Below are 11,279 nucleotides of genomic sequence, written 5' to 3' on the forward strand. Positions count from 1 at the left end.
GGCAATTTTCATAATAGCATTAGAAATATCGAGACTGGGAATGTATATATGGAACAAATTGCCATAGCTATAACTATCCCAATAGCCCAAAAGATGAATAAGTCTGTCGCTTCAACTTCCTTTTACCATCTGCTCTATTTTATTACCTGTGACACATCCTTTTGGGGATGGCCCTTGCAAACTTATAGACAAAGCCAAGTTCACTAGTTTCAAATTTCCTAAAGAAAACCTTTACATCATAACTTTAAAAAAGTAGTGCAAGTTGATAGTTTTGGCAACACAATCGTATCAGTAACGATGAGGTTCTGAAATTGGTGTGGCATCATACTATTTGTCTCACCTAAAAATGACCTTTCAAATATAAATATCATTCATAAGACTGACCTGGTGTATTAAGGAGGAGGATGCATATTACTATGATATTTTCCTCCATAAATTTCAGCTAACAACCATAAGTAACTAGAATAACTAGAAGATTTGCCTTCTGGTTCTGATCTTTTATAGTCCTGATAACATCAGTCTTTGTAGAACATATCTTGTGACACAGCCAAACTTTCTATTTGGGAAAAAAGATACAAAGAAATGTTTATTACTTTCAGTTGTTTACTGTATTTTTTAAGGTTGCAAGAATTAATGTCAAACGGAATTAACCTCATTACATTCAGGAAGATGCAACAAGATGGGTAGAGAATGAGTAAAACATGCTATTTAAAACACAGTATAACCCTGGAGGCCATAAGTAATCCTATGGTAATGATCAACACAATTAGGTAGAAATACACGTGCTTAACTTGAAATCCTGAAAAATATTGGCTCTGACAAGGAAAAACACAACAGTTTACTTGTAGGCTATGAATTTGCTCAAGAAAAATGGGCCTTCTAAGAAGTTGTTTACTATTTGAATTATTGAAATTAATTTGACACTTTGAATGCTATAGCAAAAGGAGTCTGACAAAGACAGTATCACACTGGTTCTTTTATTCATAGTATGTAGCGAAGGAGGTGGAGAGAAGGATAAGCTATTAGTTTTAAGTAAAGTTCTTTGTAGTATAATACTAAAAAATTATTTGGAAGTAGATTAAAATTGATAATATCTGTTTTTTGTTTGTTTTAAAGTAACATAAAGGTCAACATGACATGTTTCCTTTCCCTGTATGGATCTAGAGTAGCATACAATCCACATATATTTGTTAAACAAATGTATTAATTTATGTATTCATTAAAAACTTTTAAGCATCTACTATATGTCAGGCACTGTTGTAGGCACTAGGAATAAAATGTGGACAAGACAAGGAGTCTCTGTCTTCATGTACAATACCTGGCATTCTAGAACAAGGAGACAGACATTTAAAAATAAGCAAAATGTAGAGCCAATTAGGATAGTAATAATTAGTGCTATGGAAAAAAAAAATAAGCAAGGAAGTGGTGTAATTGCTGGGGGAGTGAGTTATTTTAAACAGAGTTTTTTGATAGTCCTCACTGATAAGGTCACATTTGAGCAGTGGCCCAAAGAAAGCAGTGTCGTGAGGAAAGCCACATGGCTATCCAGGATGATTTCATTGAACTATGAAGGAAATCATTCTGTTCAATCCCGAAGGAGACTTTTATTTTAACTTGATATATGTGACTCGATTTATAGCAAGGATGACCCTGCCATGCCAAGGGGAGAAAATTCAGGATTTGTGTCTTCTGTCAAGGAAGAGTAATCTGGTATCATGATCACACATAATATGCTGTACCAGTGTACACTTTTCTCAAGACTGCCTACAAAAATGAAGGATGTTTTGTCTTCTGAGGTGATTGCAGTAAACCTCATCAAAGCCTATGGTCTAAATCATCACCTCTCCTGTGCTTTTTTTTTTTTTTTTTTTTAAGAAAAAGTACCAAGTATCCTGTTCCTTCCTTTGGTGGTGGGGGAGGAAGGTGGCTTTTTTGGGGCTAGATACTACTGTGTTTCTAAAATATGTGAAAAAATGCATGACTTTTCACAAAGTATTTAACTTAGTGAATGAGCATAAAATAGAGAATTTATGGTACACCTAACAATTTGACAGATATATTCAAATACCACATGTAAGCTAAGATGAGCCAGAGATAATTTGAAAGTTTTTATTAGAAAACTTCCAGTTTCGATAAATTAAGTTGAGAGAAAAATAATTAATAACTTAATTCTTCTCAAAAAAAGTATTTCTCTTCTGAAAATAAAGAAAAAGTCATTGAAACAGAAGTGACAGGGATTTTATATAGTTGATTAAGCTTTCTTGTAAAGATTTTTCCAGTGGAGAACTTGATGTGGCAATGATTAGAATGTTGGATCTAATAATTTTCAATGTAAGTTCTACTAATGCTAGTGATTTTCATAAAATATGGTCTCATTGAAGTGGTTTAAAAGGATTCCGAGTGGACTGTGCTAATTTTTGGTGTGGTTAATTAGTAGTTTGGACAATTGGTGAAGGTAGAGGTTTAGATCCTTGTACCACAATTTTATGTAATATGAATCTTGTATACTTTGCATATCAAATCACAGCCAGGAACAACATATATGTGAGAATATGTATGTGGATATTGAATATATATTGTTATTTCTATGAGCTCCTTGAATTAAAGCTATTGCATTAAAAAAAAGCTATTAAATTATCTGGTAAACTTTATAAATGTATATCCTTCTTGGTGTAACATTAGTATGACTGCAAAATTAATATTAACTTGATTATATTGTCCCTATTCTATAGGTATTGACAAAATTAAATTTCAAGGACTAAATTATTCAGTATTTATTTTTCCAAGTTACAGTGAATGTTACAATAAATATTTTCTTAATTTGGATCCTGTGGAAACAGACTATGAGACTGAGAGCTACATGCAGGAGTTTTATTGTGAGGAGAGAATTTATTTATTCAGGAGAGAAGTAGAAGAAGGCAAAATAGCAATTTTACAATGGGAAGCCTGGCAGATGCTACTTATTGCAAATAATCAAGGTTAGAGCCACAAGTAACATCTTGTTGATATCAGGTATCCCCACGGGAGGCAATGAGAAGAACGCTTTACCTCTGAGGTAATTTTACCCCATCAGTAACTCCAGTGTGATGATGAGAACATATCAGACAAACCAAAGTGAAAGACATTCTACCAAATACCTGACCACGAGTCTTTAAAATTGTTAAGATGATGAAAAACGAAGACTGAGGAGTTGTTATAGATTGCAGGAAACTAAGAAGATAGAGCTACTGAATGCGACGTGGTGTCCTAGACTGGATGTTGGAACAGAAAAATGACATTTGTGGAAACTGATAAAATCCAAGTAAAGTCTTTACATTAGTTTTTAAAAATGCTTTATATTGATTAAGATAAAGATACATAAACATAACATGTAAAAGAGTATATAAGTGTGAATTGGATACAAAATAAAAAGTGAGGAAGTTGAGTTGGACAGTAGGTGATCAAATTCCACTTGCAGTTGAGGCTTGCATTGATCCCACTTGGAGCTCTGGAACTGTGATGGCCCTTTGGAGTTATCAGATGAGGCATTCTTGCTTTAGTCAGTCACTGGCTAATGCTTACTTCTGGGAGAACCATAATCTTGAGCAAGTCTACATGAGGGCCCAACTACGAAAAGTCAGTAGCTGACACTTAGCAGTTTGGGGAAGGGTTTGGCTGTGAAGAGGCAAGTTGGGTGGGGATTCGGGGAAAGACACCATCATCTCTATTATAAACATCAAGAACCATTTCTCTTCTCCAGCTGTCTATGAAGCAACATGAAATGCTCAGAGAATAAAATGATAAATATTATGGTAAAATTGAATAACAGTATTAACAGAAACACATATGGTATGTGAGTGTGTTGTGTACATAGCTTTATAAAATGTCTCAGATTCCAAGTTAATTAGATATTCTGCAATTTCTTTGGGGATAGGGAAGAATATACATAAAAGCATTTTAGGGAACTTGCTATGGGCATTCATCTCCAGTTATGAAGTGAGACAACTGAGTGCAGTGGAAAGATAGGATGAGAATACTATATTTAAATTATTTTAAAATTTGCTTTGGGGCTATTATTTTTTGAAAGCCCTATCAAATTTTGTTAATTGTTTTAGATTTTGTGTTTTTTTTTTTTTGAAGGATTAATTTTTTCTTTATACACTTTGTATTGCTTATCTTTGAAACAATTTTCTAAAGAACTCAATAAATAACATTTAAAAGTTTCTTTGATTTAAGTCTTCAGAAAGTCAAGCATCTTAAACAATAAATAATCCACAAAGAAAGTATATGTGAAAATGGGACACTGTTTTGTACAATAAAAATATAATTATTACATTGAAAAAATAGTTTCAATTAACCAAAGAGACAAAAAGAATTGAACTATGCAGCAAAAATCAAACTTTCTACTGTATTAATTTAAAAAATAATGTCATGGAAGGAGACTAATATTTATCTGAAGAAGAAACTTCATTAAACTTTCTAATATTCATATGAATCTCATAAAAACATTATCAAGGCAAAAGAAATATAAAATACCCTTTTATGCATTGACTTTTCTTCTTGAAAAAGAGTTACTTATAGGTTTTTATTGTGGAATAAATTTAAAGATGAAGATTGAGAAACCACAAGTATTTCTGGGTAAGGTTGAAGACCCATTTGCTTGTTATCTTTCAATTTTTGTACTATAACTTTGGCAAATTCTTCTCCTTGGATGTCACTAGTATCCAATAATTGTCTGACTTTTGAGGTCCTTGTAGGTTTGGTACTAATGAGTTCATAGTCCTCCTTCATGATCAAATCCCTGGACAGGAGGGCATCTAGAGATTGGTTAAGGCAGGCTTCAGTCATTTGGTTCACAATATCTTCCCTTTTACTCTGGATCCACTGTTGGGTTATACCAGGCTGAAATTGCTCTGAATTTCCCTCCGCTGAGAGTGGATTTATTATTGCTAAGGAGCATGGAGCAGCCCTGTGATCACAGAATGTTGCTCTTTGAGCCACAGAAATGTTACTGTCACAACTGTGATTTACTGGACATTGACGCATCACAGAAAAGTCTTGAGTTTTTCTAGATAAAAAATCATTGTCTTGAGGAGCTGAAAGGGTCCTTGAGGTTCCAGGAGAAACACTAGTTTTATGGAGCTGAGCGGATCCACACGATTCCTCCTGTGGACCATAATTTACAGGTATGTTCAGAGATAACTCCATTTTCTTCTTGTCACATAAGTGAGCGGTACTTGAAGCATTCTTTGTTTTCTTTAGTTGAATAACAGCTTCAAGAAAAGTTATCTCTTCAAATGTTCGCAGAACTGGTTCAAGTTCTGTTAAATATTTTAAGAAAGACGGTCTTTCATCTGGATTTTGTGCCCATCCACTTTCTATTAGAGAGATCATAAGTGCTCGATGAGGTATATCAAATGGCAAACTTTCTTCATTAGTGTCAGGTCGATGTCCTTGTGACACACTATACATAATCTGCAAAGGATTGGTGACTTCTTCAAAAGGCTGTTTTCTAGATAAGACTTCCCATGTGATAACTGCATAGCTGTATATATCATGCTTGATAGTAGCCCTTGATTTTTGTCCAGGTTCATAGTTTTCAGGTGGCATATAGATAATTGTCCCTCCTTCTGGTGCAGATTTACTATTTCGTGATTGTGACAGGGACATCATGCGCCATTTTGATAAGCCAAAATCTGCAATCTTAACGTGAAATTCATTATCCAATAAGATATTCTGAGTCTTCAGGTCATGATGAAGTAGAGGAGGATTCATATTGTGCAGGTAATTTACACCTAGTGCAATTTCATGCAGAATACGAAATCTTAATGGCCAAGGAACATCAGGATATTCATTTTTCCTATGTAGGAGTTCATTTAATGACCCATTTGGCATGTATTCAGTAACTATTCCCAAAAATTCAGGCTCATTGCAAATTCCCAAAATTGGAAGAATGTAACTACATCTAGCTTTGTGTAAAATTTCAGCTTCTCTTAAGACATCATTTCTTTCACTGTCGAGCAGCGGGGTGTGAATGTGCAGGTGTTTCACGGCCACCTGAACGCGCCAGTCTGCGTGGCGGGCAGAAGACACGGTGCCGGACGCGCCGCGGCTCAAGTAGCGCAAGTCGGCGAGCTTGTGGTACGGGTTGGTGGGCAGGGCGCTGCAGATGGCCTCCTCGTTCATGGTAGCGGATGGCGCGGGCACGCAGGCAGCCGGTCGATTCCGGAAGTGCCCTCCGCTCCCGCGGCTCCACCCTCTGCGCGAGCCGGGTCGGCAGGCCCTACAGCCTGCCGGACATTAGGTCACGAGGCCGTCCATTCTCCGCGCAGCCCACGCCAAGCCGCTGCTTATCCGGAGCCGGAGCTCTCTCTTCTCTTCTAGAGACTGGTCCGATTTTGTGTTTTTTTAAAAATAGTTGGGAGCTACATTTTCTTTTTCACACACTATTAAATTTAAATGTGAATAAATCAACCATTTAAAAGTAAATTGTTCTTTTTGTAATTTTGAGAATAAAATTTTTAGTTGTCAAATAATTTTAATTACATAAATGTTTTAAAATGAGCTGTGTAGCTTTGTGTTCATATTATGTGAAGTTATGTCAAAACACTAAGGAATAGTTTATCTATATTTCATGTTTGTGAACTGAATATCCTTGCCTCCACCAACTGGAGGCAACTTTCACCAACTCCTTTCACCAACTCCAAAATATTAGCACAAACCAACTGGTAGATTGGAAATGAACAATAGCTGCACGAACAATAGAAAAAGAAATAGATGACTGCATTTCTCAGCCTTGAATCACAGCCAAATAGCCATCGATGACATTTGCCTTACTTTTGTCTCAATCCATTGGGGAAAAAACACTACCACCACCAAGAACTATCTTTCTTTTAAAGAAGTAAACTAGGTTAGTTGTAAGATTTGAGGTGTTCCTTCAATTCCTAGGAGAAAAGTTATAAAAAATTACTCGTCATTGTTGACCTAAAACAAATAGTCTGCCAGTTATTCCTCCAGCAAAATGGGTTTATTCAAGATCAGCAAAAGGTTGCAATTCAGAGTCTGCAGCAATGGTGAGCCATGTGCAAGTCTCCAGCAAAAATGGAGAGAATTCTTTTATAGAGGGGAAAAGAACATTGAGAGGGCTGTAGTAAACAAACAGTCCATGTCTTTTCATTGGCTGAGTGGTGAGAGTTTCTCATTGACTGAGCTCTTGCCAGGAAAGAAGAGGACGTCTTTTTTCTTGTTGGGCTCTGCTATTATCATAGTGTGTGAGAGCTCTTCCTTCTGCTCTCCCAACTCTATTTAATTGAGGTTTCTGTTCATTAATTTTTATATCATCATCTTCTACATCAGAGATGATTAATCTAGGGCTCATAGGTTCATGTGCTTTAGTAGAGTGTGTGTATGTGTGTGTGGGGGGAGGTGTTTGTGAACATCCAGAATCGTGCATTTTTTGATGTATGGAGAAATATGTATTGGGGAGGAGTCGATAGTTTTTACTAAATTCTTAATGTGATCTGTGCCCCTCAAATGTTAAGGCCACTATCCTACACAATATTTTTTGTTAGATATTCCAAACCAGATGCTACTTGTCTGAAATGCTGTCTTTGGCAAAGAATCTGTAGAAGACTCAAAGGTCACACATAAGAAAGGTTTTACTCTTTAAGTTTGATGGAATGCACTTGTTCTTAGCGGAGACTCCTCCTTGGAGTTCTCCTTCAACCTCTGTTATCTTCAGAGGCTTGTCTTCAAATGGGAATGAAAATCTTTTTCTGGGGGTCACCTTTAACCTATCACTTCTGGTTCTGTCCTTGTACAATTGTGAAGATATTTTGTCTGTTCTCCGTTCCACCCATTCCCTTAATTATTTCACTACTTAAGTAAAGGTTTATATTCACATGGCAGTATACCTCCTTTTCTTTCAGTTCACTCTGCCTTTGAGTGGCATTTGAGTAGAAAGCAGCATTCATATTCAAGGGAGCCCCCCAAAAATCTACCTAGGGTGATTATCAGAGCATCGTTTTAGACTCACCTCTCCTATACCTTAGAACAGTGCCCTGAAACTTTACCACTCTATGATGAGCCCTTAATGTTATCAGTGACCCCTCTCTGCACCCAGTTGGCCTCTTTTATAATTGAGAGTCCAGCCATAATTAGACACAGCTGTGTGTATACCGGTGCCTGCCCAGTAAGAAAAAACTCATGGGAAGGGCAGCTTCTCCATCCTACCCAAGCGGTGTTAGTCACTGAAGGGTGAAACAAGTTTACTGCACATAATTTAGGAACACAACAGGTAAAGAAACTTCTGATATGAAGGAAGGGTTTGCTATGACAGTTGTTTTTCTCTGCTAATTTATCACCCAGCCTTGGGCTAGACAGCAGTTTAAAGAATACAGTTTGGTGTAGAACTTTATGAAGGCTGAGAGCACGCATTACAATCACAAAATTTTCAAGGCTCACAAAGTTTGCATAATTACACTGTCTGCCGTGGCCTTCTGGCACTTTTCAGCTATAATGGCAATCTGGCTAATTTCCCACTGGCTTAATCTATAACTTCAAAGACTCTTAAAGCAGTTATGATTATTCTGTTTGCTTTTCAGGCGACCTACACGACTCATATTGAGCGTCCAAGTTCTCGGGTTGATTAATTAGAAAAGACCTGTTTTAATTTATTTTTTCCTAAATATTGCTTCTTTCTGTAAATAATCTCTAGATGATACAGTAGCAAAATTATTCTTATCAAGGGTCACTTTTGCAAGCTTGAGGACAGTTGAAAACCAACTGTGATCTGCCATTTTAAAATTACAATTCCTTATTGCAATACCCAATAATACATGTTGAGAATAAAAAACTTGGAAAATACACAAAGAACATAAAGAAGAAATATTATCATCAGATATTCTACCACCCAGCCATAACTATTGTTACTATTCATATTTTCTTATATTCAATAGTTAATTCAGTAGATGACAAGTAGGCTATTAGGTATTATGATATTCTACTAGGTGTTGTATATCCTTTAGTAATTTTTAAAATTTTAGAATATTTTTGCATATTTTTACATACATTTATTTTCTTTATATTCCTTTCCTTCTATTTTTTTGTTTGTTTTTTTAGAAAACAAAATCAGGATCATGTTGGATGTCTAGTTTTAATCCTGCCAATTTTTGCTCTATTTTATTTGGTGACCTTTCCCATGCTATTGCAAATTCTTTAAAAACATTATTAGAATGGCTGTGTAATATCTCTTCCTATGGGTAATCATAATTTATTTAGCAAATTCCCCCTTCCTGGACATTTACATTATACAGAAAATGAAATGAATCCTGATCATCTTCCTGCCTTGTATTTTAATCCTTTCTTCTCTTTAGACCTTGTCAAGTGTACCTACTCTGAGATTTTGATTCTTAGCCCTATCATATAGAAAAAGAAAGAATTTAAGTGCCTTTAGGGAGTTAAAAATAAATTATAAAGCAGCAAAACACTGGCAATTTTCCTTTGGAATTAGAGTGGAAGATAACGTGGTATGATATTTTTGTTTCCAAACCAAAATTGCCTAACATAACTTCATTAAAAAGAATAGCTTTCAGGCTTGGTGGTGCAGTGGTTGAGAGTGCAGTGGTTGAGAGTCCGCCTGCCAATGCAGGGGACACGGGTTTGTGTCGCGGTCCGGGAAGATCCCACATGCCGCAGAGCGGCTGGGCCCGTGGGCCATGGCCGCTGATCCTGCGCGTCCGGAACCTGTGCTCCGCAACAGGAGAGGCCACAACAGTAAGAGGCTCGCGTACAGTTAAAAAAAAAAAAAAAAAAAAAGAGCTTTTTTTTCCTGGATAAAATGTGTAATGTTAAGTACAACATAACTATTTCTTAAATGGTTAATATTAGCAATCAAGTATTCCAAGTCCTAACGAAGAATTCCAAAATTAATGTATGAGTTTAGTATTCTATGTCCATATTGACATAAATAAAGGATTGAGTAAATAAGCGATGAATAAATGAGAGAAATAGGATAGATCTTCCTTATAGAAGAGTTCCAAATAATAAATGTAGAAGGGATGAGAGAAATAGAAAATAACCATAAGAACAGCACCGTAATGATTCTTCCAGTAAATTGATAAATGATAAAATTAGTGGGCAAAATTTAGAGTAACAAGGTATTTGGCTAGTCTCAAAGTGTTTCCTCCAAAATATTTATTAACCACTGTGGTGGTGTTAACATAGGACTACAGATTCATTCACACTCTTCCCGCCAGAAAGGGAGCTTAATTCCCCTCCCCTTGAGTGTGGACTGGATTTAGTGACTGGCGACTAGAGAATGGAAAGGAGAAAGTGGTAACTACTTACTGCCCCCGGCAGACAGCACTTGATCCAAGTGATCAAGGTTGGCAACAACAGCAGTAAGTCAAGTTATTATCAGGTTCTTGTTGATATCCCATGAGAAAGGCACCTCACTGTGGTATTCTTCCTCAAAAACTCTCGTTCAGTCACGGGGAAACATCAGACAAAGTCCAGTGAGGGATTTTGTATAAAATAACTGACCAAGACTTGTTAACTCTTTAATAGTGCCAAGGTCATTCATGGAACACCAAAAAAAAAAAAAAAGAAAAGAAAAAAGAAAAAAAAAAAGAAAGGAAAAAAGGAGAAGAAAAAGAAAGGAAGAAAGAAATTCTCACTATTTGAAGGAGATTGAGGAGACATGACATCCATAAACAATGTTATCCTAGATTGATTAGTACAAAATCTGGTAAAATTAAAAATAAGCCTGAAGTTTAGTTAATAATAAATATCATACTAATTCTCATTTCTTAGCTCTGATGAATATGCCTAGTTATAGGTATAACAATATTATCTATAGCTGGATGAAGAATTAAACCAACTCTCCATTATTGTTGCAATTCTTCTGTCAATATAAAATTATTTCAAATAAAGTGTTTTAAATAGTATTCCCATTATTTGTTAAAATTGTTTCATAAAGCTATGAAATGTGTTTAAATATGTAGAGGGCTTGTTAACAATTCAATGACAGAGAGTATATGTCAGAACTTATAGTTGTCAACATACTTTCCTATCATTTGATTGAGCAACAGGGACATGGTACCTCCTAATATGTTCCCATATGATTTAGAGATTGTTTTCTGCCTTTTTAAAATTTTTGGTTTGTTTTTGTAGGTTAGGGAAATGTAATCATTGATTCCTCTCAAGTAATTCATTCTAATAAGTTATTTGATACTGTCATAATAAAGGCCTGAAAAGTTGTTCCTTTAGGCTATGTCCCGAAAGACTTATGTCAAAAGACC

At 35.8% G+C, this 11,279-nt stretch overlaps 1 pseudogene; it reads right to left on the minus strand.

The window, feature by feature from the left end:
- Window positions 1–4,187: 4,187 nt before the first annotated feature.
- On the minus strand, window positions 4,188–6,184 carry LOC137219718 (receptor-interacting serine/threonine-protein kinase 2 pseudogene; annotated as a pseudogene).
- Window positions 6,185–11,279: the final 5,095 nt, after the last annotated feature.

The sequence above is a fragment of the Pseudorca crassidens genome, chromosome 1 (assembly GCF_039906515.1).
Source record: "Pseudorca crassidens isolate mPseCra1 chromosome 1, mPseCra1.hap1, whole genome shotgun sequence".
Taxonomy (NCBI): Eukaryota; Metazoa; Chordata; class Mammalia; order Artiodactyla; family Delphinidae; genus Pseudorca; species Pseudorca crassidens.